Raw genomic sequence first — 27,672 nt, 5'->3', positions numbered from 1 at the left:
GTTGGTTGCCCATTACTCGGCTACACCTAGTTATGAATTTTTTCCCATGTTGTATTATCTTTTCTGCCAAAATCAGTAATTAAATACATTAGTGATGTTAAACTGCTATTATTTTGCACATAACTGTAAATAATCAGTAAAATATGGCATGAAGTGAGTTAGAATGCGATTAATGCTTGTCAACATTATTTAGACATAAGGAATTAACCAATATGAATGTGAAAGCAAGCAAAAACATGCTTTTTAAAATATCTATTAACTTACATATTCATGCAAAATATGTAGGCTCAATTTTAACACCAAATCATCAGGTCACATTCTGTATTTTCTGTATTTAAAAAGCAGAGATTGTCTTGCTAAATTACTGTTTAAAATAGCAAGAGTGAATGAATCTAGACTATCAAATGGTGATGGTATGCGAAGAAGTTCAACCTGTTGCAGTCATGCGTTAAGAGCACATGTTAACGGGAAGTGACGCCATGTGACGCCATATGACGCCGTTTTAAACGAAGAGCAGCGTGCTGAAATACATATTTAAGATGCAAAATTCAAGGTAAAAAACCCTTCATTTGGCTTTATTAACTAACAACCTGTTTTAAACAAGTGATTTGAATGTTTACTTAAGATAGTATACTCAGAAAAATACTCACGCTCAGTGCACAAGACTTGGTCAGCACAAAAGAAATGAAGTCAAGCGAATGCAAGCATGCTAGCTACAGAAAATGGAAGTTTGAATAAGCGATTATTCACAAGATTCACTATCACATTTGAATAACATCTAATAATAGTTCTACTTTCACTTTTGCTTTTAGTAACAGAGGTTGCAAAACCGAAGCGAGTAATTTACGTATGTGGCATGGATATGAATTAAAACTTTTCGTGTGTTACCAGGATTACAGCTAACTGGCTATGCTTAAGCTTTTGATCATGATTATCCACTTTAGCATTCTGAAATGAAGCACAATCTAATACCTGCTGCAGTTTTGAGTAATTAATGTGATTAAATCTTAAGTCAGAACAAAAGAAAACACCATGGATTTGAGATGATAGCATTAGTACTAGCTCTGATTTACATATAAAGTAACCTGCTTGTGAAGTTTTGTCCCAGATCTGGATATGGAAGTCCAATCAGTAAATGTGAACCTGTGGCTGCATAAAATCTCATGTATGGTATTAAACATCTGATGGAGAGATTATAACTAAAGTATACCTTTTATGTTTTTGCCACTAGTTTCTATCTTTACATTTTAGATTAATACTGACTGTCCACTTTGTGCCCTACAAAATCCCATAATCAGTTCAGCTTTTGTTCCCTGGTAATATTTTATATGCTACATCTTTAATGCTTCAGGGAAACCTCACACTTCATCAGCATTTAACATCTTAACAGCATTTTCTGTGATTTAACAGAGCTTTCGATCCCAAGCGACGGTGCAAACATAGGACACCCAATGTTGAGAGTAAAACGTCCTTTTTATGTTCTTTTACAACTTTCATTGCAGTGCAACTTTTTCAGGAATTGTTGTCTGCTAGCATGCAAAATAAATCTATGCCCTCATTTCTCATTTTTCCAAATTTAGATCCAAAATCAGACAATTCTGCATGGTAATCTTTAAATTTAACATCTCCTTATTTTGAAAGCAGAAAGGATTTATTAAAAATTCTGACATTGCTAACTTTTAACATTGACACAATCTCTTTCAGTTCTCATTCCAATTCAGGGCTGCCAGAAGTGCTCATGCTGATGATAGGAGCTATGCATTCTTATATAAGGGCCGGTGGTCATCTTGGCTCATCCCAGTTGACCAACACATGTGTCCTAGATTCAATCTTGGCTGCTTTACATATTTGCTACATCAAATACCCAAACATAAAATCACTTTTACAGTCCCACACCCCATTCTCTGAAATCATGAATTATTTAAATGGTGAAAGTTACAATGATGGAAAGTTTCTTTGGCTAAAGAAGCTAAACAGGTTTGCACTAAAGGAACAAATGAATATTGCTGGGACTGTAAAAGACCATTTGCCCATGTTTGATGAACTGGTCTGTGCTAAAATCGATTATCGTCAAGAAACCCCAACACACAGTCCAATATATGAAACAACACTGAGGTAAGCAAGCATACAAGCAACACAGACAAATAAGAGGATAATATGCTTTATTTCTCAATTCTTATATAATCTCACATTTGCCATTTACAGCAAATTTAGGGCCTTTGGTAACGTGATGGCTTTGGGTGAAGAGTCAAATCCTCCTCTCATTCTAGTGGATTAGGATGCTGGGGTTGACCATAAACTTCTCAATCTTCCTGTATGCCCTGTGACAGATGGCCTTAACAGGTAGCTTCACCTACTCATTAAACACCAGAAAACAGGCCTGATGTCTGTTTTGCTATGCGATCTCCATTGTGCCACAAACACTGTCTCCATGTTTCTTTTAGGAGGTTTGAGCTGGATTTTCTGCTCCTTGGTAGAGACGGCCACATGGTCATGTGCTTCAGCTTCTTTAAGGACATGTGGTTTCTCTTCGATGATGACCCAGCAAGGCCTGCCTTTCGGATTTTTAACTATAAGAATGACCTTAAAGATTACATAATCTACTTGGCTGGATATGTCAATAAAACAGAGGCAAATGAGTATGACCATAGTAAGTGTTTCTGTGGTTTTACTAATGACATCTCAGTTGAGTGTTCACCCATATCTGTAGGTTCTGGAGTTGTTCTCCTTAGACAGTGACATTTGTCTTTGTTTTTCCTCTGTAGGTGTTCCTGAGACTGGAGTAGGAACAAAACCTTTTAATTTAGGAACAACACGACAGCAAGAGAATTGTTCTGTAGATCCTGTGGAAGGCCTGTTAGCAGGGTTCAGTAATCTACAATGTACTGGGGTCAGAGGTCTAATGTGTGACAGCTTTGACTCTGAATAAATGACTGAATAAATCTGATGTCTATAATAGACCCTGTGGATTAAACACACCTCAGTTGGAGACAGAGTTCTCCAATAGGTGCTGCTATGGCTAATATGGACTAGTAGATAAAGGTCCAGTATTGAGTGTGTATTTCATCAGACCCAGAATTACAGCTGGCCTAAGTTCACATAGTGTCATTGGCCTCTGGAATGGGCTGCAGATTCAGCCTTTATAAAGCTCCTTTATAAAACTTTGTTTTTAGAATAAGCCATTGATGATATCCAATTGATTGATATAAACTGGATATAAACTTGATTATGTCTTTTATTATGGAGTTTCAATCAAAGATCCTTGAAGTTTTCAGGCTCTTGGGGAGTAAAAACAAGTTTTACCTACTAAAAGGTTCATTAAGACAACATATTCTTTTTGTTTGAAAAATTACTTTTATCAGATACTATTATCAGATTACACAGTAAAGCTTGTATCTGAATATATTTCAAACAGATCATTACATTTTGGGTTTATTTTCACGTTAACATATCACTAGACTGATGAATATCTGACTGTTCTGTGTGGAAGCATCCTTGCTATCCTTGCATATAATATTTTTCCCTATACAGTAAGCAGTCAAGATGACAAAGAGGAATTTTGAATTTTAGGTCACTCATTTTAATTTCAGTGTTAAAGTCCTACTAGGTCCAATATGAATGTAGTTACCAAGGTTCATTAACATGATTTTGTTAACTTTATTTGGAATTGAAAGTTTACATCTATTGCTTGCTCAAATATGAAAATGAGTAATACAAATGGGTAAACATATGTAAATGGGTAAACAACTGTATAATATTAAGTGTGGTTGTCCAAACTGTCCAGTTAACCTGGGAAAGTTATATATATACATATATTGTACATAAATTGTTAATATATTTTTGTAGATATATAGAATATATATTTCTCTATGCACCCCTGTTTTCTTTTCCTCAGTTTGGACAGAGCACTCTCAACCATTTCACTGCCAGTTATACTGTGTATGACTGTGTATGTGACAAATAAGCCAAACTTAAACTTGAAAGGTCTGTGAGTGCTCTACAAGAAACCATCTTTCACTGTCCCAGCCTCATGTCTCTCATCTTTGGGCACACCTTAACACCTTAAATATATTTATTTTTCTCTCCCCAATTTTCTGCCAACTTTAGTCATTATACTAGTTCATTTTTATATTTACTTTCCTCACCATTGATAGCTTTAAACATGACCATCTATCAAGATGACATGGTATTTTATGTGATAATGGTTTAAAATGAACTTTCACTAAATCTTTCAACTGAGGTGGAAATTGTGATAGAGGCGGCACAGAGGAAGCGAGAGGCGGGGTTGCAGGGAAGTGCTCTGTATTATCCACAGAGAATAACATTAAAGAAGCACTGACGAAACCAAAAAAAAAACAACACAAAATGCAATTTCTTGCACGAAGGCAGAGCAGCAACATTCAAAGATCGTCAGGTCTGTAGTCCGCTAATGTGCAGCGGTGTCGTCACGCACCTGTGGGTTTAAATAGATGGGTGAACAGAAGGAACAGGTGAATACCATCAATACTCTGGTGACTGAGAACGAGGCCGGTAAGTGGGTTGATCCCTAGCATGAGTGGGCATTTCTCTCATGCTGGATGGCCAGACTTCTGTGACAGAAATAAAACTCCTAAATATCTAATTGCATGCTTGTGCCATTAAAATGCCCCCAAATGGAACACCACAGTAGGGCAATATGCCCTTAAAGGAAGAGCGTCTGATGTGGACCAATTCACCCTACAATCAGAAAACTTCAAAAAATATTAATAATCCTCAGGAGACAAGGTATGGATTTATCAGGGTCAGTAATACGTAATATCATCTGCATAAAGCCTAAGTTTATGTTCCAATCCTCCTGCCAAACCCACTGAAAAATCACTTTGGCCCCTTATAGCCTCTGTTAAAGGTTCTAAGACTAATAGCCTCTAAGACTTAAGACTAAGTCTAAGACTTATAGCCTCTGTTAAAGGTTCTAAGACTAATAGCCTGTAAGACTTAAGACTAAGTCTAAGACTTATAGCCTCTGTTAAAGGTTCTAAGACTAAGCAGAACATCAGTGCATAGAGAGGACAACTTTGCCTTGTTCCCCTCCAAAGTATAACAATCTGAAATCACTTTATTAGTTTGTACTGCTGCCTCTGGTTATTTATGTAACATTTTACTGAACAGTTTGGTCATTTTAGCTGTAACACTTGTTTAGTCCCAAATGTGTTTCCCTCTCTCTGGTAATAACAAATCAACTCACCTCCAAAACTGCACTGATGCTATTTATTAATTGCATATGCTAGTGGATTTTGAAACGGAAAAACCCAAGCTCTTTGTTCTTGGACTCTAGGTATCAGGCCTTTTTTATCGCTAATTTTTCTAACTGGTCTAGGGATCAGGATGACTAGTCTGTGAATTAACACAGTTTGGCCTGTGAAGACTTCTGGGGCATGGTGGCTTATAGTGGATTGCTGTAATGCTAATATGCACATTGGTCTTATTACACACCTGGTGGCAGATCCTAGCAGAACCTTTGATTGTGCTCCAAGCATGCATGCTGTTTTTTCACTTATTGTTATGGCTAATGTCTTTTGGTCAGTTCCGAGTAATCAGGGTCTCAGCTCATACTATTGGCTGGTGGCTCTGAATAACGCCTATGTTGTGCATCTGGTTTTACAGCTATTGTCCTCGAGGGGCAGCCAAAAAGTTGTGCCAGAATAATGGGCAATGATTAAAAACCACACAGCTGCATCACTGGAGATTAAATGGAAAGCCTCTCTTCAAGCTCTTTTAGTTAGTAAGCCAGCAGTACTGTGCCAAGAGTGTAAGGTCCACCCTAAACAGCGAAACAATGTGTGACTTTAAGAGGAGCTGTTTGATAAGAACTTTGTGATATGTGTTGAGTGCTCCCTACTTTTAGTGGTAGGTAGGGAAAGAATGTGGCTCATGAGTAGGGTTTAAAGTAAAGCCCATAGGGGTTATTCAAAAAATTCTATGTGATTATTGCCAGATATTGCTGCTATTGTGTGTTTATGTGTACTCCTAGAAACACCTAGGCTAAGGTGTTAAAAACTCCTGATGATGTGCTGGAGAGTTTGCAGAGTTTCCTGAAGCCAGCACAACCCTTTTCTCCACAGCACATTCTTTTCATCATGTCATTGTTATAATGTACTTTTTGACATGCACGCTTGTCTGAGAGTGCAGCTCTCCAATCGTTAGATATATCACCAAATCTGTTCTGTGTTGTCATCCTTCTATCCATATGAAGTGAACTGTTTTAAACACATTTGCCTATAGGTCAGAATCGAGTGTTGAGTGTGTTTCTCATCAGACCCAAAGTTACAGATGGAATACATTCATCTGGTGCACTCGGCCTCTGGAATGGGCTGCACATTCAGCCTTTATTAAGTTACTCTATAAGACTTTTTTTTTTTTTACTTTTTTTTTTCTTTCTATTTCTCCTCCATTTTTCTCCCAACTTTAGTTATTATGCTGATTCCAACTAATCAGCTATCTATCTCTACCCTGTCATACAATAGCTACCAGTCGTAGAGTGTGCAGTGAGAACGTGCTTCCTCTGAGACCAGTGAAGCCAAGTTTTATTTCATTGTTCTTTTAGTGCACTTCCAATTCTGAAGGACAAAGTAAAGCTTGTGATAGGTCATCTCCCAGAGTATGCCTCTCTATATCTTTCTATAGACATAAATATACACACTAAAGTGGGGGCGCTGTGGTATAACAGAGTAATGAATGTTGCCTTTAACAGAGGCAAAACTTAATATTTTTCAAATGACACATTTTAAACTCTTACAATCTGAAATATTTTTGTAAACTAGTTTACTGTTCAAGCAGGTGAAGGTGAAGATGCTGTTTCTCAATAGAAGCTTAATAACTAAAATAACTAAGTTATAACTTACATTTTAAAACCTTTTTTTAAAAACATTCCATTTCACATTTTTAAATCCAGGCTAAATAATTAGTTATTAAATTAAGCTTTTGGGTTACTCTCTGTATAGAAAGGTGCAGAACTTGAGGCCCCCAGTCATAGAGTTTTCTGGTAATCTGAGGTGTTGATGGCACTGTCCATCACTTCATGCGCTCATTTGGGCTTGTGATGATGTAGTGGAAGGAATGTAATATCTTATAGTGTCCTCAGGACTGTGGTTGCCCTCTGCTCCTCCCTTTTAGTTCTACAGTTACAGATACACCTGCTGGAGCTGCATGATATATGGACTGTTCATGTGTTCATCCTTACAGATCTAATGACATCTTTCTGTATTATGTGCACGTTACTGCACAGATGATGACGCCGATGGACTGGACCTGCTCATTGGTGACACAGCATCTAAGATAAAGCCAGAAAGCATCCCAGTGCCACCAGTCGATGAACTGATCTACTCCAATGGATGCAGAAACAGCTCACCCAACTTGTTTATTCATCAAATTATACCAGTTAACCCTTTACTCTCATCTGTGATAGAGCCTCCTCAGTTCTATAATTAGTTCTCCCTCTGGCTGTTTCATGATGGTCTCCCCTTTTTCCTTGAGTCTTCTGTTACACTTTTAGACATGATATTTCACTTCAAATCTCGTTTGATTAATACATTTCCTTTATTGATCTTGATTAGTTGAGTCTTTCTTTTGCTTCTCCTTCTATTCTTCAGTAACCTAGTTAGCTACCGTTTATCCACCACGAATAATTTGTGTTAATTTTGGCTTGGTTGCATTGTTATGATGGTTATTATAGTGATTCTATTGAAATTGATACTTCTGGTCATGAGTCAAGAGTCATATTCTACGGTTTGGTAGACAAGAAATAATATACATATCAAATTGGTGACTTTGGTGAAGTGAAATTCAATTATCACTAATCATTAATAAAGATTATTCATTTTTTTATGTAGCAGAAGTGAGGGAAAGACCGAGGAAGTCAGCAGAGCACTATACACAAGCTACATATTTTTACATAAAAACCAAAACAACAAACACATACAGAAGCAGAGAAGTTAATATTAGGAGTGCCTTACCTGCCTGTTGCTGCCATGTGTTAAAAGCATCCACCTGCATTCTGCTTTTCTGACTAACGACCTTATGCCTAATGCACGGTGTGAAAGAAAAGATGTCATGTGGTCATGGGTATGCAAGTATGGAATAAGTAAATATGAATAAGAGGCGTTTAGGAGTCTCTATCACAATATTTAATGTGTAAAGTTTTATTCAAACTGCCTAGGCTAATCAATATTTGAAAAGATTAAATTTCAACTTTTGCTTCTGTTTACAAGAGTTGATTGAACAATTAAAGGCTGTTCAAACACTGTATGTGGGTTATGTGTGTTATGATCCACACACAAGGAAGTGGATCTAATCGCAAGAGGTTTTATTAGGGAACTCATACAAATCAGAGGGGTCGGGCATGGATTTGTAGTCTGGGTGGTTCAAGGTCGATAGCACGGGGCAGAGTTTGGGGGGTGTCCAGGGGTCAGGCGGAAGACGAGGTCCGAAACGTAGGCAGGAGTCAAAAACCAGGAAGACAAAACTGCTTGGTACGCAACACGAGGTTGGCAATACTTCATGACGCTAGTATGGAGAGGAGCTTAAGTAAGGGAGCAGTGATGAGGGAAACGATGATCAGGTGTGTGCTAGTATTCCGGCGAACCAGATCGGAGGCATGTGTGGGAAGTGGTAGGAATGGCAGTGCGGGGTTGAGCATGATTCCTGGCCTTCGTAACAATGTGCTTGTAGATGAAAAAATACAGCTCCTACAGGGTATTGCTTCCACTACACTGAGGCAAGACATGGTGTTGTACTTTGAAAGTTAATGGATAGTTTATTTTATAGAGTTAACAATTCTATTTCAGGATGCAGCTAATGAAACCTTTGAAAGGAATAAGCTGAAGTACGCAGGCTTGGTGGCTAACGTGAGAGAACGTGGGTGGCAGGTGTATATAAGGCCTGTAGAGAGAGGTGCCAGGAGGTTTGTAGCCAAGTCTGACACATCTTTGCTTGCGGATTTTGACCGTAGAGGCTATAAAATAAGGGCAGCTGTGAAGAAATTATTGGAAGTAGCAGAAAGGGTTAGTCAGTGGTTATTGATGAAGAGAGCACAGGCTAGTTTGGGAAATGCACTATAAAGATGGAATACTGTTTTTTTTTTGTTCAGGTACATGGAGGTCTGGGCAGGTGAGTGGATTGTTGTGTCATGTCATTGTGTAATATGGTAGATTCAGATAGACCCAGTGTCACTAAGCATGCATTAACAGTGCCAGTGGGGCTGGGTATATCCTCAGTGACTGAGTAGTCATTGGGTGATCGTCATTGCTCATACCAGTTGACCAAAACGTGTCCTAGATGCAGACCTAACTAAGTCTTACACCCCAGTCTGTGAAATCATGATTTATTTAAATGACGGCTTTGGGTGATGAGTCAAATTCTGCTCTCATTCTAGTGGATTGTGATGTTGATGTTCACTATAATCTTCTCAAGCTTCCTAATCCCTGTGTGAAAGATGACCTTAACAGGTAACTTTATCTATTCACTAAACAGCATTTTTGAGTTAGATCAATCTTCTAGCATTTTTGAGCTGGATTTTCTGCTCCTTGGTAGAGACGGCCACATGGTCGTTTGCTTCAGCAAACAAAGAACGTGTGGATTCTCCGTGATAATGACTCAACAAGGCCTGCCTTTCAGCTTTTCAACTATTAGAAGGATCTTCAATATTATATTATCTACTTGGCTGAATATGTCAATATAATAAAAGAAGAATGTAAACACAGTAAGTGGTTTTATTGGCATTTCTGTTTGGGTGTGAGTGTACTGTAACAGCCCAAGTGCTGCAGGGCTGTTACAGCTGCAAGAAGCAGGATGTACAGACTCCCTTGATGGAAACAGACATTTTCCAACACATGATAGGAACACTGGCACTCATATGCAACATATACAGTGACAAATACGACAGACCGTGAATTCCCACTGTATGCGGTGGGCCGTACTTTGTGACCAGTGGGAAGGGGAGTGTTCCGTGAAAGTAACTCCCCACCCCCCCAAGGGGCTAGGCTCTCGACGCGTCCATCCCCGGGACAGCAAACACCAGGCCGCCACGCACACACTCAAAACACATAACATAAATGGCAAAGCCTGGTGCCCACCCAACACAAGGCAGGCTAGGAGCTGCCAACAAGGGAGGCTTCTCAGTACATGAGGGGGAAAGGCAAAGTCCCTGCCTCTCCCAGGGCAGTCCGGTTGTGCTCTGTGGTGGGTCAACCAGCTCCAAAGAATCAGCTGCACTTGTTCAGCAGCAGTTCCAGATGTGTGGCTATGACTTTCAGTGGATGCCACTTTTCAGTGGCAACAACAGGAACCCAGCCTGGACAAACAACATATTGCACACACATGTTCTGTGGGTGCACACAACAAGTAGATGTGCCTATAGACAAACACAAAAGACGCTTTGACGCAGCGCCCGCTGGAAGAGCAGGCACTGGAGGCGTGTCCCTGGTGCTACTGATGCAGTCCTCCTCCAGGGCTTTGGGCAGACCTGTCTAGTACTTGTGGTCTGTACTCAGAAGAGGGAGAACACAGGCTACATCCGTGCTAGCCAGGGGCCTAGCCGGCTCCACCAGACCACCTACACCGGGATGCCCGTGAAGCCCTTCAGCTCTCCGTGGTCCCGGCTCGGTAGCCCCCACCCCCCCAAGAAATTCCAGGGGACGTTCCCCTCCTCTTGTGTGGCCACAAAAACTGGTTGCAGTTCTCTCACCAACATCCAGGTGTCCAGGCAGCAGCTTGGGATGTCCCTGAGCACATCTCCGTAAGAAGTCTGTTTGCCGTAGAGGGAATAGGCATCCGGGGGAGATCGGCCGGAGTGCTGCTGGGCAAGAAGCAGGATATACAGACTCCATTGATGGAAACAGACATTTACTAACACATGATAGGAACATCGGCACTCACATGCAATATATACAGTGAACATGAATATGACTTTGGCTAACATGGATACCATGAACAATGTGAACATAAACAATGACCGACAACGATGCACACACCACCAGGGGTTTAAATACATACAGACATAATGAGACTAAACCAGGTGCAGGTGTGTGTAAACAACATAGGTGTGGTTACAAATGAAACAGTTGGAGTAGGAACAAAGCCTTTAAATTTAGTGTGGCCTTTGGATATCTGAGGCCCTATTGGGTCATATATACATATCTGAGAGTAAGAGGATACCAGTCACATCAATTAAAAATATATGTAGTTATTTTAACTTTCAGCTGGACTCATACACTTGTATGCATGCAGTACACTGAAACTAGCGTATGCATAATATGCAAATACGCTGTTTGGAAAAAAAAAAAATCATTATGCCATCAAAACTGTATTGTAAAGGGTTACAAATAGAATCTTCTAGAATGATATTTGGCCTGTTGTGCCTGTACTTACTTTGTTCACATGTGCTAAACCCTAGTACACATGTAAGCTAAACACTGGAACTTATCACATAGTGATAACTCACATAGTATGGTGGTACAGGCATGATCCAAGGTTTTTCACCTAAAATTGTTCGTTTTTTAACATATGTGTTAATCCTGCTTGTTATTGCGATGCCACCACCTGCTGGTCTTAAGGTACCATGACATATTTCCACAACCAGCTTTGTGTAGGCACAACTGGTAATCACCTGATACTTTAGGATCAACACAACAGCAAGATAATTCTTCTGTAGATCCTGTGGAAGGCCTGTTAGCAGGGTTCAGTAATCTACAATGCACCAGCACTTCTTCCCAGAGGTCTAACGTGTGACAGCTTTGACTATGAATAAATCTGATGTCTGTAATAGACCCTGTGGATTAAACACAGCTCAGTGGGAGATGGAATTTAAGCATAGGTGCTGCTATGGCTTATATGGACTAATAGATAAAGTTCCAAATGGTGTGAGGCCACCAGTGTGGCACAAAATACAAATAGTTTACTTTGCAAAGCTAGAATTTCACTTAATGCCAAGTAGCTTGAGAAAGACACGTATGGGCCGAACTGCATTTTATTTTTTATTTAAAATTATATTTAGCAAGTTACTAATATATGTGTATGTTTGTGAATGTGTGTATGCTATTTCTCAGTAATAGATATAGTGGTTTTGTAGTAGTTATTTAGTAGTTGTTTGCGTTGACCTTTAGGGCGTTTGAACACTACAGGGAGGTGAAGATTCTGGGCTATGAACTTGAAAATCCTTGTTTGATATTGACAAATGTAAATGGGCATATGGACTCCTAGACATCGTATCAGAGATGGAACAGGTAAATACTGCACACAAGATTTGTGTAAGAGGGAGAATGATGAAAGTGTATATAACGGTATAGATTTGTTTACCTAGATAGTTGTGACATTGGCAAGGAGGGAGTGAGGCGCAAATGCAGGAATGAGGTGTCTATTCTGCATAACAGCAAATAAAGAAGCTGGTTAAAACAAACAAAAACAACACAGCGCTATCAGCAGGCCCGCAGGCGTGCCCCTTGGATGGGGTGAGCCTTGGGTGGGGATCCTTGAGCACTGTAACAGCAATTCCAACTTTTTGACAACACTACTGAAAATGTATTATCCTAGTAATTGATGGTACAGGTGTAACACCATGAGCTCCAATGTCTAGGATGGGCGATAGGTTCCTGGTTTTTAAAGAATTTTACCCTTGTTACCCAATTTTATGGATATACTATCCCTAGAATGAATAATATCTATCACCCAAACAATGTCAGTCTGATGCAGTAAAACAAACAGACAATTATCAACAGTATTAACAATTTATTAAATAGAATTTGGGGTCTTTATTTGCAGGAATAACATGTTAACAACACCACTTGCAAATAACTTCTCTTTATACTCTTTCAAACTTAACTCACTTTACACAGTGATAAATTAGGTGTCTGAGTTTAACCACCATAGCAGGCTACTGTCCACTTGAAACAAAAAGAGAAAAGAAAAAAAAAAAACACTTGTTGCAGACCTGACCATTGCTTGGGTATTACAAGGGTATTACCACAGGAAGATGGAACTACATTTGCTTTACCCATACATTACAACATGTGGTTTTCTTGAGTTCATCTAGAGGAAGCTGTTCTGGAAGACAAACACAAGGTGGCGTGTTGTGCTAATCTAACATTCTTTTGTAGGTGAAGCACTGTTCCAAACACGGTGAGGCACTGTTATGCAACTAACTTTATCCTTTGAGTTACTGGTTTTAATAGCAAGGTAGGACATCAACAAGATGGAAATTGAGCAAATATAAGATCAATGTGCAGGGCTGTTATGCCAACTCATACTACAACAGCTGAAGGAGGTATATGTATGTGCAAAGGTTTGTGCAGACAAAGAGAGAAGGCACATGTTGATTTGATTAATAAATGAATCAGTGGAAAAAGCTATAGAGGATGAGGATATAACTAAACAGTACTTGATGAATCTTTTAACACTGTTCAACCACCAAGAAACAGAGACTGCTTGCAGATCCAGAGATGGCACTACTGGCAGGGTGGTGGCTGACACAGAACAGCTGTGGAGACAGCACATGGAGATGCAGGTGAATTTTCAAGCATCAACAAAAGTACTTGAAGAGGAAATTAAACTATAGGGAGAGAAAGTAGGCAGAAAAGTACCCCAGCCATTTGAAATCCCAACAGGCCTTTGCACTCTTGCACAGTCCTTCTGTGAAACAGAGTGTGGTACAGCAACCACCTTCAAGAGTTCCAGAAGTGATTATTATACCTGAATTCCGAGTTAATGGCTAATGAGGTGAGGCCCACACATTCTTAACTCTTACTTGACGTAATCGAACCTCTACTGAATATAATAAACTCCCTGAACACTGACTATGTCCCCAAATTATTCAGATTAGCAGTCATCAAGCTACTTTTCAGGAAAGTTAACCTTGCGCTATGTCAGCTGTCAAATACAGGCCGATCTCATACCTTCCCTTTATTTCCGAGATCCTATAAAAAGCTGTAGCTCAGCAGTTAAGCTCATACCTGCATCATAACCAGATAAATTTCTTTCAGTCAGGGTTTAAGACTCATAGTACAGAAACAGCACTGACTAAAGTAATTAATGGCCTGTTGTTGGCTACCGACCAGGGTTATGTCTCTTATATCACTTATATTGCTTGATCTCAGTGCAGCAATTGACACCATAGATCACGACATTTTATTAGATAAACTCAAAAATGATGTCGGGTTTAGAGGAATAGTTATTTCCTGTCTTAAATCTTATTTAGCTGATTGTGAACATAAATAGAGACATTTCAGTATACACCAAGGTTAGTTTTTTTGTCCCACAAGGATTTGTTATAGGGCCTATGCTTTTTGCTTGTGCTAGTTTCTACTGCTATACTGATGATATTCAGTTATATGTCTCAGCCAAACCGGAGGACAAATATCAGCTTAATATTTTTGAGGAATGTGTAAAGATAAAGGTCCAGTGTTTAGTGTGTTTCTCATCAGACCCAGAGTTACAGGTGCTGTACGTTCACCTGGTGTGATCGGCCTCTGGAATGGGCTGCAGATTCAGACTTTATAAAGCTCCTCTATAAAACTTTGTTTTTGGCATAAGCCATTGATGATACAGTGAGTCTTGATTATAGAGTTTCAGTTAAAAGTCCATGATGTTTTCAGGCTCTTGGGGAGTACAAACCATGATTTGACCAGTAAAAAGTTGATAAGACGATGCATTTTTTTTCTTGGACAAAATACTTGTATTAGCAGAATGGCTTTCTACAGCTTAAATAATGCCCTCTGTATTGGATATTTAATGTTACTTTTGTCATCTATTTAATTGTGATAGAATTCTGAGATTAATTATATAATATTGTATGACAATCCTCAGAAATAACTGCGAAATTAAAGTGTGAAAAACCCTTGAGCATTATGCATTTTGTTTTAAAGAGCATATTTTTAATAGTATAATTAACAAATAACACATGTAGGGGTATATATATATATAATCTCCAAAACAATTTGTAGCTCAGTGTTCCAACATCTGCAAGCAGCGACTGCTATTGCAACCAGAGACTAACAAGGTACAACACACAGCCTACAGTGAGGGGGAGCCAGGACAGTGACAGGTCAGAGGGGACATGTCATCATCATCCTTGAACTTGGGGCCAAGACGCAATGAGTCCCTGCACCAAGCTCAATACTAGAACTGCTGTCTAGAGATTGAAAGTCATGGCTAAGATGAACAGACTAGCAGACCGCCAGGAACAGGTAAAGTACATGAAAGGCTGCTGGTACATGTGAATGCAGACCTAAAGACAATCCCTACTGAATCCCCATCACCAAAATTACTGATATGTCACTGATATTGCCACAGTGACAGTGATACTTGAGCTGCTTGGCTACATGATGAACACCATCATCGTGGCCACACTGAGCGAAGTCAGCCAGCTTACAGAAAAGCACATGAAGATACCTGAGAAGTATAACAAGCTGTCCATACCTGAGGCCGGACAGTCCTTATCCTGAAGAACCCCCATAAAGGGGAAATTCCATCCCACTAACAGACCGATTGATAGGCCTATGATTCAATGCCCCACATGGATCCTGGAATGTTTGGAAAGCTGGAATGCTTGAGGCTGTATAACATCAACAGGAGTCTATGACAACCCTAGAGTCCATCTTTAAGCCAATAGCACAAGTCATCATCAAGTGTGGTATTTGTTCCAAAGCTATTCTGTGTAGGCCTGAACCCCATCAGTGATCCTCGGCAAGAGGTACAGTGATGTGAAAGTGTTTTCCCCTTCCTGATATCTTATTTTTTTGCATGTTTGTCACACTTAAATGTTTCAGATCATCAAACAAATTTAAATATCAAAGATAACACAAGTAAACACAAAATGCAGTTTTTAAATGAAGGTTTTTTATTATTAATGGAAAAAAAAATCCAAACCTACATGGCCCTGTGTGAAAAAGTGATCGCTCCCATGTTAAAACAGAAATTAACTGTGGCTTATCACATCTTTGGAAAGCTGAGTTCAATTTTTCGAGTCACACCCAGGCCTGATTACTGCCACACCTGTTCCCAATCAAGAAATCACTTAAATAGGATCTGCCTGACAAAGTGAAGTAGACCAAAACATCCTACTAGACAGCATGCTGTGATCCAAAGAAAGTCAGGAACAAATGAGATACAAAGTAACTGAGATCTATAAGTCTGGAAAAGGTTATAAAGCCATTTCTAAAGCTTTGGGACTCCAGCGAACCACAGTGAGAGCCATTTTCCACAAATAGCGAAAACATGGAACAGTCATGAACCTTCCCAGGAGTGCTCAGCTGACCAAAATTACCCCAAGAGCGCAGTGATGACTCATCCAAGAGGTCACAAAAGACCCAACAACAACATCCAATGAACTGCAGGCCTCACTTGCCTCAGTTAGGGTCAGTGTTCATGACTCCACCATAATAAAGAGACTGGGCAAAAATGGCCTGTATGGCAGAGTTCCAAGACAAAAACCACTGCTGAACAAAAAGAACATAAAGGCTGGTGGTGGTAGTGTGATCGTCTGGGGCTGTTTTGCTGCTTCAGGACCTGGAAGACTTGCTGTGGTAAATGGGGCCATGAATTCTGCTGTCTACCCAAAAATTCTGAAGGAGAATGTTCACCCATCTGTTCGTGACCTCAAGCTGAAATGCACTTGGGTTCTGCAGCAGGACAATGATCCAAAACAAACCAGGAAGTCCACCTCTGAATGGCTTAAGAAAAACAAAATTAAAACTTGAGTGGCCTAGTCAAAGTCCTGACCTAAATCTCATTGAGATTTAAGTGTGACAAACATGCAAAAAAAAAGATATCAGGAAAGGGCAAACACCTTTTCACACCACTGTATGTATGACTGGCAGATAGTGAAGGTGGCTGATATAGAGAAATCGTACCAATGGCTGGAAAAGGCTGAAAGACAGCACAGAGGCACTAATCATGGCAGCACAGGAACAAGCACTAAACACAAGATCAGTGGAGGCTGTGATCTACCACACCAGGAAGGCCACCAGATGCACTCTGCAAGATGCTTCCATGCAGGGCGTTCATGGAATGCCATAACCATTGTGTACAGAAACATCTGTGCCATGTACGGGCTGGAAGTTGCAAGGTCTTAGTAGGATATACCCCCCAAACGTGGTGGAAAATGATCCTGTGGCACTTCCAGATACAGACAGACAAGATGGTAATGGCTAACCAACCAGACATAGTACTAGTGGACAAACAGCAAAAGAGGGTGATTGATGTACCAATCCCAAATGATAGCAATATCAGGAAAAGGGAACACAAAAAGCTCAAGAAATACCAAGGGCTAAAGGAAGAGATAGAAAAGATATAGGGGCTGTAGACTGTAGATCCTGTGGCCACTGTGGGTCAAGTGGTAATCATAGCACTAAGGGCTGTAACCCCACTTATAAACATCTGTATGTTCCCCCATCAGATTGCTTTGCTGATGTCATTCCTAGACCTTCCTAAGTTCAAGACTGTTTACTCAATACACATTAAATAGAAATAAAGATGCAGACTCTGGAATTAATTGAAGAGAATTGCTGGTCCCATCTTTATTCTGAGCTCAATGTTACAAACGAGGCATTGTCTGGAGAATATCTAACAGTCTCAAGTGGGCACACCTTTTATACATTTTCTTCATAGCCATTTTAATTTTTTCATAAAGATTTGTCCCGGTTCCACTATTGTTCTTCAAACCATAAATTGTATGCAAATTGATATTCAATACTTACACCAACTAGTTCTTGGTGTCATTAGGTTCATCCTGAACTACTTCTATTTTTTTTAAAAAGGTGATCATATTCCATATCACCAGCTACCCATATTGTTTCATCCGGTGCTTGGCCAGGATGTCCCGCCCTTGAACCAAGGCTCCCTCCTCGACTGAGGCCCCTAGAGGCCTGTCAAAGAGGCCTCCTCAGGATTTACGCTGAAGCCTACAGAGGCCTTTCCTGTATGAAACCAGTTTATTCTGAGCCATCCCTATTTTTCTGCTTAAAATATTATTTTATTACCTCAGAGGCCAGTATGCAACTGCTGTGTTGGGGAATGCTTGGTGGTGTAATCGGTAAAATCCATATTGAATTGGCAGCACTGAGTTTGCATTAATGGTGACAGTGGGGCTGGGTATGGCCTTAGTGACTGGGTAGGCCTATATGGACTTTATGGATTAGGAAGTGATTGGCTGAGCGGGTAAATTCAATGGGTAAATATAGAGAGATTAGCATTGTGCTTGCAGTTAGGTCTATGCATTAAACCCATATGGAAATGATGGCACTAAGCACGCATTAACAGTGTCCGTGAAGCTGTGTGTGGCCTTAGTCATCAGGGATGGCAATGTGAATTTAAAGAGGTGTATGTCATGGATTTAAAAGTGAACTTGGAGGGCTGTAGGGCTGGGGTGCCAGACCTCACTGAACCTTCTGGAGGCGTTAGGGGGTTTAATGTAAATCTATATGTCAAGAGAGACTATTTCCTTGAATGAGACAAGGGTAGGAAAATAAAAGGAACCTCCATGTAAATAAGCTAGCTAGGCTGTCATACTATTTCGTTAGCTAATTAGCTAGTTACTTGGAGCTTGCTAGTAGCCAATGTTAGATATACTAGCTAATGAGCTACTTGCTTTTGATCTCGACAGCAACACAAAGTAAATCAACTAAAGTTGCTTGCTCACTTTCAGTGTTAGCTCACCCAAATATTTTTCAGTGCTATTATGTGTACTTTGTGACTAGCACACTTCTTGCACAGACATTTAATTTAGGTGCAGAGTTCATTTTTATGTTTACTTTCCTCACCATTGATAGCTTTAAACCTGACCATCTATCAGGATGACATGATATTTGATGTAATAATGGTTATAAATGAACTTTCACTAAATCTTTCAACTGAGGTGGAAATAAAACTCCTAAATATCTAAATACATGCTTGAGCCATTAAAATGCCCCCAAATGTAACACCACAGTAAGGAAATATGCCCTTAAAGGAAGAGCTTCTGATGTGGACCAATTCACCCTTCACTTCAAAAAATTCACTTCAAAAAATATTAATAATCCTCGGGAGACAAGGTATGAATTTATCAGGGTCAGTAATACATAATAAGATATCATCTGCATAAAGCCTAAGTTTATGTTCTACTCCTCCTGCCAAACCCACTGAAAATCCCCTTGGCCCCTTATAGCCTCTGTTAAAGGTTCTAAGACTAATAGCCTCTAAGACTTGAGACTAAGTCTAAGACTTATAGCCTCTGTTAAAGGTTCTAAGACTAAGCAGAACATCAGTGCAGAGAGAGGACAACTTTGCCTTGTTCCCCTCCAAAGTATAACAATCTGAAATCACTTTATTAGTTTGTACTGCTGCCTCTGGTTATTCATGTAACATCTTAATGAACAGTTTGATCATTTTAGCTGTAACACTTGTTTAGTCCCAAATGTGTTTCCCTCTCTCTGGTAAAAACACATAAACTCACCTCCAATACTGCATTGATGCTATTTATTAATTGCATATGCTAGTGGCTTTTGAAACTGAGAAACCCAAGCTCTTTGTTCTTGGACTCTAGGTATCAGGCCTTATTATCACTAATTATTCTAACTGGTCTAGGGATCAGGATGACTGGAATTAACACTCACGGTAACTCTGGTTTTCCAATTTGACTTGTGAAGACAGTTTCTGGGGCATGGTGGCTTATAATGAATTATTGAATTGTTAATATGCGCATTGGTCTTATTACACACCTGGTGGAAGATCCTAGCAGAACTTTTAACGGTGCTCCAAGCATGCATGCTGTTTTTTCATTTATTGTTATGGCAAATGTCTTTTGATCGGGTTCAGCGCCATCAGGGTCGTCTCTCTGATCATTTCTCAGATCATCTCTCAGCTCATACTATTGGCAGGTGGCTCTGAATAACGCCTATGTTGTGCATCTGTTGTGCCAGAATAATGGTCAATGATTAAAAACCACACAGCTGTATCAGTGGAGGTTAAATGGAAAAGGCCCTTTTAAAGTTATTTTAGTTACTAAGGCAGCATTGTGCCAAGAGTGTAAGACCTGGATGTATGATTCAAACATGCCACACTAAACTGAGCCACCCTAAACAAAGAAATTATGGGTAATTCTTTGATAAGAACTGTGAGTGATATGTTGTGAGTGCTCCACTGAGTGTTAGGTAGAAAATGTCACTAGGGAAGGAGAACACACCAAGGCGAAATAACTATTACAGGTATTTATTGTGATAAATCCCATGTGAGGATTTTAAATGAGATGTAGGAATCTACAACAAGAAAAAAAAAAATATATATATATATATAAATATGTGTATGTAATATACAGAAATCAAAATGTGTACCTATGAAACGAAACAGTAGCCTTTTCTTTGAGAAATCAGAGAAGAAAACAATTTTGCTGCACAAAGAGCTTAGTAGCTTTGAATGGTGGAAATACACGCACTAACAAGAAAATGGGTGACTTTTTTCTCGTACCAAAAAATGATAACCTGCCTACTTCACCCACAAATCACTGCGCACTCTGTTCACTAATCTCCCTACAAGTCAGCATCACAGCAATCACGCCTCGATTCGCTGGGTGAGCAGACAACAAACTGTACGCCACAAAACTCATGGTTAATCACATGGAAAATTTACCATCTGTGAACTACACAGCTAACATTTCCCATCCTGGTTTTATACCTCTAATTTAGTTTCACAGCCAGGAAAATATACCACTACGAATGTTTATTAATACATAAAACAGTATCCTTTATATGCATCTATGTATGTCTACCTTTCATTTGACCAGGATGGCACTGAGTTAAATCACAGTCATTTCTATAACAATTTGGTGGACTTGACATTCTGCTTTGTTCACAACTGGCAGTAAGGGGACATTCACTTCTGGATGCCACTCTTAAAGCGACACCACACCTAATAATGCCAACACCTGCCATCACACCATATCCATCATCTGGCTACATAAAGAATGTGGCTCATGACGATGGTTTAAAACAAAACCCACAAGGGTTATTCGGACAATCTGTGATTAATTCCAGATATTGCTGCTATTGTGTGTTAATGTGCACTCCAGGAAACATCTATAGGGCAGAGTGTAAGGGACTCATCAGGCTGTGCTGCATGAAACAAGGGTTTGCTGCGGTTCCCGTGGTTTGCTCCTGATTCCACAGCATTCTTTTCATCGTGTCATTGCTATAACATGTCCTGCATGACTTGCACACTTGACTGAGAGTGCACCTCTCTGTAATGGGCAGATATATGACCAAGTTTGTTCTGTGTCTTCTATCCATACAAAGTCTACTGTAAAAATGGATATAGACAGGTATCGTATCTTAAAATTAAAGGCTGATGGTCAATATGACACATGAAAATTCATAAACACATGTGTCCTTGACGCAGTACTGGTTAGCATTTATATCTGTTACATCATGTATGAACAGATTCAAACGCTTTTCTTGGCCGGGCAGCCAGAGGGAGGGACACGCCCACTCCTGCTAGGGATCACACTAAACACCTGCCTCATTCCCAGTCTCCTGCCTACTAATCACCTTCAACTGTTCCTTGTTCGTTCTCTCTATTTAAACTCACAGGTCATGAGAGAGCGCAGCAGATTAGTGGCCTGTCGGACTGCTCACTCCCAACGTGTACATCGCTACAAGGACTACTGGAACAGAGTAGTGTTTGTCATTAGTAGTGGTATCGTCACATATTGACAATGGAAAATAAAGAGCACTTTGGCGCAACCTTGCCTCTCGCTCCCTCTGAACTGCCACCATCACAGAATGTGCATCCACCTGGAAGCAGGGCAAGCAGCACTGATTGGGCCAACTGCTTTCTATCCAGATGGTGGCTCTGGAGCAGCAGAAGCAGGAGATTGGGAAGATCCGCTCGCTAGTTCAGAATTTCGGGCAGCGTGTGAACTGCATGACCATGAGTCCCGAGCAGTGAGCAATCCCTCCTTTTACCCCACCTGTTCTGGTGGGGGTAAGATGTCTGATTGCTATCCCCGAGGCATACGGGGGGGGACCCAGAAGGCTTTGTGGTGCAATGCAAACTTTTATTTGGGTATCAACACTGTTTGCCAGAACATGCCAAGGTGTCGTTTGTTATCTCCAGGCTAACTGAGAGGGCACACACCTGGGGAGCTGCACTTGTGGCCAACTCGTCCCCGTGGATGAACGACTACCGCGGTTTCATTCAAGAACTGAAAGCAATATTTTACCATTCACGTCATCCAGTATTTTACCATCCTTGCTACGATTAAGGCAGGGATTCAGGACTGCAGTGGACTATGCTATGGAGTTCCAGACACTTGCTGCGGGATCTCACTGGAATGAACCTGCCTTGATGGACATTTTCATAAACGGGCTGAGGGCAGACTTGTAAGTGGAATTAGCTTGCAAACAGGAGGCTACCTCACTGAATGAAGTGGTTCACCTCACCATCACATACAACCGCCTCCTGCAGGAGCAATGATGCTACCTCCACCGAGGGTTGCCTCAGTGGGAGGGGACTCCAGTGACTGGGCAGACGGAAGCTCCAGAGGAGCGGATGCAATTAGGCGTGGCAAGGGTAAGGAGCAAGCCCAAGAATCAGAGGAGAGGCAACATTTGGTGAGTTGCTTCTCGACTCTTTCCATGTTTAAATTCCCGGTGAAAGTATTCCACCAGGGTCGTCGGCTTACTGCATCGACTCTGGTGCAGCAGGCAACATTATGGACTGAAGTTTCGCAAGGAGGTAGGGAATAAAAGCCATCACCCTCCCCTCCCCTTTAAGTCTGCAAGCACTTGATGGAGGACCAGTATGGTCGGGTTACATCATGCACGTCACTCCTCAAGTTGTCCTCGAAACTAACGGGGAGCATGTTGAGCATATTGCTTTCTACCCCCTTTTCTCTCTCTCTCACCCCCTCACGCTAGGTCTACCATGGTTGCGTGCCCACAGTCCTCATCTGCTGTGGAACAAGAACCACATCCTTAAGTGAGTGCCTTCCTGCGACCGAAGATGTTTGACAACCCAGGTTATCCCACTCCGAGCGACATCTATAGAGAGTCCTGAGGCTGAAAAACACTTCAACATTCCTGAGGAGTATCGAGATCTGATGCAGGCTTTCAGCCCCACCAAAGCCATGCAACTTCCCCTTCATTGTGAGTGGGACTGTGCCATCACCCTCAAGGAGGGATCAGTTCCTCCCAGGTGCAGAATATATTCTCTCTCCCAGGAGGAGGAGAGGACTATGGAGCAATACATAACAGAGGCCCTCGGGCAAGGATACATCCATCCCTCTAAATCACCGGCTTCTACTATTGTGTTTTTTGTAAAGAAGAAGGATGGCGGACCATGTGTGGACTAGAGAGGGCTTAACCAGCTGCTTGTGCAGTACCACTATCCCCTGCCCTTAGTTCCAGCAGCACTTGAACAGTTAAGGGGAGCCAGGTATTTTACCATATTAGACCTACGCAGTGCATACAACCTAATAAGGATTAGGGAGGGTGACCAGTGGAAAACTGCCTTCAGTACATCATCAGGACATTATGAATATTTAGTATTGCTCTACAGCCTGGCCACGGCTCCTTCTATCTTCCAAGTGTACATCAACGAGGTCTTAAGGGAGTTCTTGGGTAGATCCATTGTCGGTTATATCGATGACATTCTGATCTATTCCTCCTCCTGGGACCAACATGTGCGAGATGTAAGGACCGTTCTCTGTACCCTATTGCAAAACTCCCTCTACTGCAAGGCAGAGAAGTGTGAATTCCACCACAGAGAGGTAACCTTCTTAGGTTATGTCATTCAGGAAGGCAGCATGCATATGCAATCTGGCAAGGTGGAGGCCATGATGGCCTGGCCTAGACCGCAGACTCGTAAAGAGTTACAGCGGTTCTTTTGATTTGCGAATTTTTATTGGAGATTTATTAAATCCTTCAGCACACTGGCTAAACCTCTCACTGACCTCCTAAGGGGACAAACACAAAGGGTGAAATGGAGTCCCAAAGTGGAGAGCACATTCAAGGGGCTCAAGGCCACCTTCTCTACCACCCTGGTGCTACAACAACTGGACCCAATGAAACTCTTTGTGGTGGACACATCAGATGTGGGAGTAGGCGCAGTGCTCTCACAATACATGGGAAAGGTAGAGAAACTGAGGCCCCTAGCCTACTGATAGGGGCATGGTATTGGTGACCAGCCATGAACAAGGAGGTGGTGAGCTATGTGGCTTCATGCTCAGACTACGCACACAGTAAGACACCCCAACCCTGCCTGCAGGTAAACCTCTTCCATTGCCTACTCCTCTGCATCCATGGTCACACATCATGGTGGACTTCATTACCGACTAACCTGCCTCTGAGGGTAACATGGTCATCCTAGTGATTATTGATCGGTTCTCTAAAATGGTCTGGTTTATTGCTTTAACAAGACTGCCTATGGCCCTGGAGACTGCTGATCTACTCTTCCATCACATCTTCAAACAGTTCAGGTTACTGGAGGACCTAGTTTTAGACAGAGGACTGCAATTCACATTGAGAGTATGGAAGGAGCTACTTGGTCAGCCTGACTTCCGGCTACCACACCCAAGCTAATGGTCAGGTAGAGAGGGCAAATCAGGAATTAGGTAAGTTCTGCATCACACAGGGACTGGTTTATCACTGTTTCAGTGCGTTTGAGTACCAGCGACCACTCTACCCCTGAAATACTCCTGTGTCCGACCAACCAACAGTAGAGTATTGGTGTCGGCGCAGCGAACAAGTCTGGGAGGAAATGCATCAGCGGCTAAGCAGAGCGATCACAGCTTACAAGAAGATAGCTGACAGGAGATATGGAGAGACCCCCTCATATGATCCAGGACAAAAGGTGTGGGTGGCAACAAAGGATGGTCGCACAGGTTCTATGGTTCAAAACTGGTGGCTAGATACGAAGGTCCTTACACCATCACCAAGCGGATCAACGAGGTCACCTATTGGGTAGGCCTGCCTGGCAACAGCCGGGTATCAAGGACCTTTTACGTATCCGCCCTAAAGCCTTTGGCGGAAGGCCCCCTGCAGAAGACTCTGGTTCCTCAGTTACCCCGCCCCCACCTATAGACTTGGACGGGGGACCAGTTTATCGGGTAAGGAGACTGATTGATTCCCGGAGGCGGGGTATCCAGTTGCAGTACCTGGTGGACTGGGAAGGGTATGGTCTGGAGGAGCGCAGCTGGATACCAGCCTCCAAGATATTAAACCCTGACCTCACTGCCTCTTTCCATAGGGAACACCCACGGAAGCCTGCTCTGCCACTACATTTGGTATTGTCATATATTGACAATGGAAAATAAAGAGCACTTTGGTGCAACCTTGCCTCTCGCTTCCTCTACCATTACATAACCACGCAGGTTCTCCTCCACCCCTACACACCCATGCAGGTTCTCCTCCACCCCTACACACCTAAGCAGGTCCTCCTCCACCCCTACACACCCACACAGATTTTCTTCTACCCCTACACACCCACGCAGGTTCTCCTCCACCCCTACACACCCACGCAGGTTCTCCTCCACCCTTAGACACCCACGCAGGTTCTCCTCCACTCCTACACACCCACCCCTGCTGTCAGGTCCTCCTTCATCCAGCTGTTTACTGTCCCATCCTCTAATCACCACTCTTCAAGTATTTTCTAGAATTGTTCCCCATCTCATGAATCCACCCCCAAAATCTGTGTATTCAGATCTGATTCTACAGTTTAATCTAACAACAAAACAAAAAAAACCCATTTTTTCTCTAGCATACAACCTGCCCTAGACCTGATCTGTTCCTCTCATTTCCCTATCTGTCTCCCTCCACAGTTCATTTAGTTGATCTTCTCTACACCACTGCTTGCATGTTCTTGTCCTCTACAGTTATTGCTTTGTATTCTTTGTTATGACATGCATTACAAGTAACTAAACACTAAAATATTTAAATTTTGGGTTTATTTTCACTTTAAGGGCATTGTAATATGGGTCAAGTCAAGTAATGTGTTCAGACCTTTGTGCCAATCGCATAGGCAAAAAACATTATGGAGAACACAGCTGTCCTGTATATGCTATGTCTGTGTTACATCCATGCTCAAGAACAATGTATAAGAAATTGATAAAAACTAAATGATTTGGCATGCTAAGTGTAGTACATCCACCAGAGGGCAGACAGGTCACAGTTTACATACAGTAGTCTAGTGGAAGGCTTCAGACTTTGGATAGCATGCTCTGGATCTTATGACTGAAATAGGAAATAAAGATTTAATATACAGAGGAGAATAAAGTTTAACATCAATCTGAATTCTTCTCTTCATTGCAGCAGCTACCTGCTGTAAGGGCATATCTTAAGGTCCTCTGTCCGGTCAGGATACTGTAGAGAACTTTGAAGAAGTTCCATTCCCATAAATCCATGACACTAGTCTTAGTGGAATAACCGAGGAGTGCTTCACACACTACAACAATACCACAGTCGGCTTCTACATGTACAGCCACATGAGCAAACTGAGGCCTGGAATGAGAAGCTCTTTGTAATGTGTTGTTATATAACTTCATACAACAGTTAGTTCAGACCTCGCAATTTGGTGGTTGTGAACTTTCTAACCATGCTGCTATTGGTGAAACAGCATGATTTTTTCACAACAAAACTGCATCAACCCACTGACACATTTCTAAATAACAACCTTTGTGCATACAAAATGGGTAAAAAAATTGCTTTTATAAGATATCATTTGACCTGTAGTATGAGGGACCATATGACTGCAGACTAATTAAATCTGCCATTTAACCAAACAGGTGGTACTTGGGGGACCACCAAGAGTATGCAAGAAGTCTTTTCAAATGTGGTAGAACTTGTGAATAGTTTAATATTATTTTTATGGAGAAAAAACATCCACATTCTATAGTCTTACTGAAATGTTCATTTATGGGATTTGGGACAAATGAAATTATTACATAACCATCCTATCACAGAGTAGCACTCAGGTTAAAGTCACTTTAGTTGGTCAGACAGCCAAAACGCAGTCTAAATCCCAAATCGATTCATGATAGAGGCAAAGCAGACTAGCAAACTGCAAAAGACCAGGAGAGTGAGAGGAAGTCATGAGAAACAGGCAGCAGAGCACTATACACAAGCTACTTATTTTTACATAAAAACCAAAACAACAAACACATACAGAAGCAGAGAAGTTAATATTAGGAGTGCCTTACCTGCCTGTTGCTGCCATGTTTTAAGAGCATCCACCTGCATTCTGCTTTTCTGACTAACGACCTTATGCCTAATGCACGGTGTGAAAGAAAAGATGTCATGTGGTCATGGGTATGCAAGTATGGAATAAGTAAATATGAATAAGAGACTGTATGTTTAGGAGTCACTATTACACTATTTGAATAAAACTTTGACTACCCTCAGCAATATTTGAAAAAGATTTAAGTTCAACTTTCACTTCTGTTTATAAGAGTAAACAGAAGCATAAACAGGGTGTTCAAACACCCTTTATTGTATGTGTTTGTAGATAAACAAAATCTACAGGTCGCACAGTGTATTGCTTCTACTACACTGAGGCAAGACATGGTGTTGTACTTTGAGTTTTATTTCACTAAGGACATATCTTAAAGGCCCATGTGGAGTGACAGGTCAGGATACTGTAGAGAGCTTGACCATGACACTAGTCTTAGTTGAATAACTGCAG

The 27,672-nt window shown here is 41.2% G+C and overlaps 1 long non-coding RNA gene across 3 annotated transcripts; it reads left to right on the top strand.

Moving 5' to 3' along the window:
- Positions 1-454: 454 nt before the first annotated feature.
- On the top strand, positions 455-3,788 carry LOC113589760. Of its 3 annotated transcripts, XR_004776400.1 has the most exons (7): positions 535-553; positions 1,411-1,460; positions 1,581-1,605; positions 1,705-2,115; positions 2,206-2,343; positions 2,445-2,650; positions 2,766-3,788. It is a non-coding gene; the product is annotated as an uncharacterized LOC113589760 (long non-coding RNA). The 3 variants fall into 3 exon arrangements; XR_004776399.1 differs by having other exon boundaries at positions 455-1,605; XR_004776398.1 differs by having other exon boundaries at positions 464-2,115.
- Positions 3,789-27,672: the final 23,884 nt, after the last annotated feature.

The sequence above is a fragment of the Electrophorus electricus genome, chromosome 8 (genome assembly GCF_013358815.1).
Source record: "Electrophorus electricus isolate fEleEle1 chromosome 8, fEleEle1.pri, whole genome shotgun sequence".
In the NCBI taxonomy this organism is placed as follows: Eukaryota; Metazoa; Chordata; class Actinopteri; order Gymnotiformes; family Gymnotidae; genus Electrophorus; species Electrophorus electricus.
This window is presented reverse-complemented; position numbering and strand designations above follow the sequence as displayed.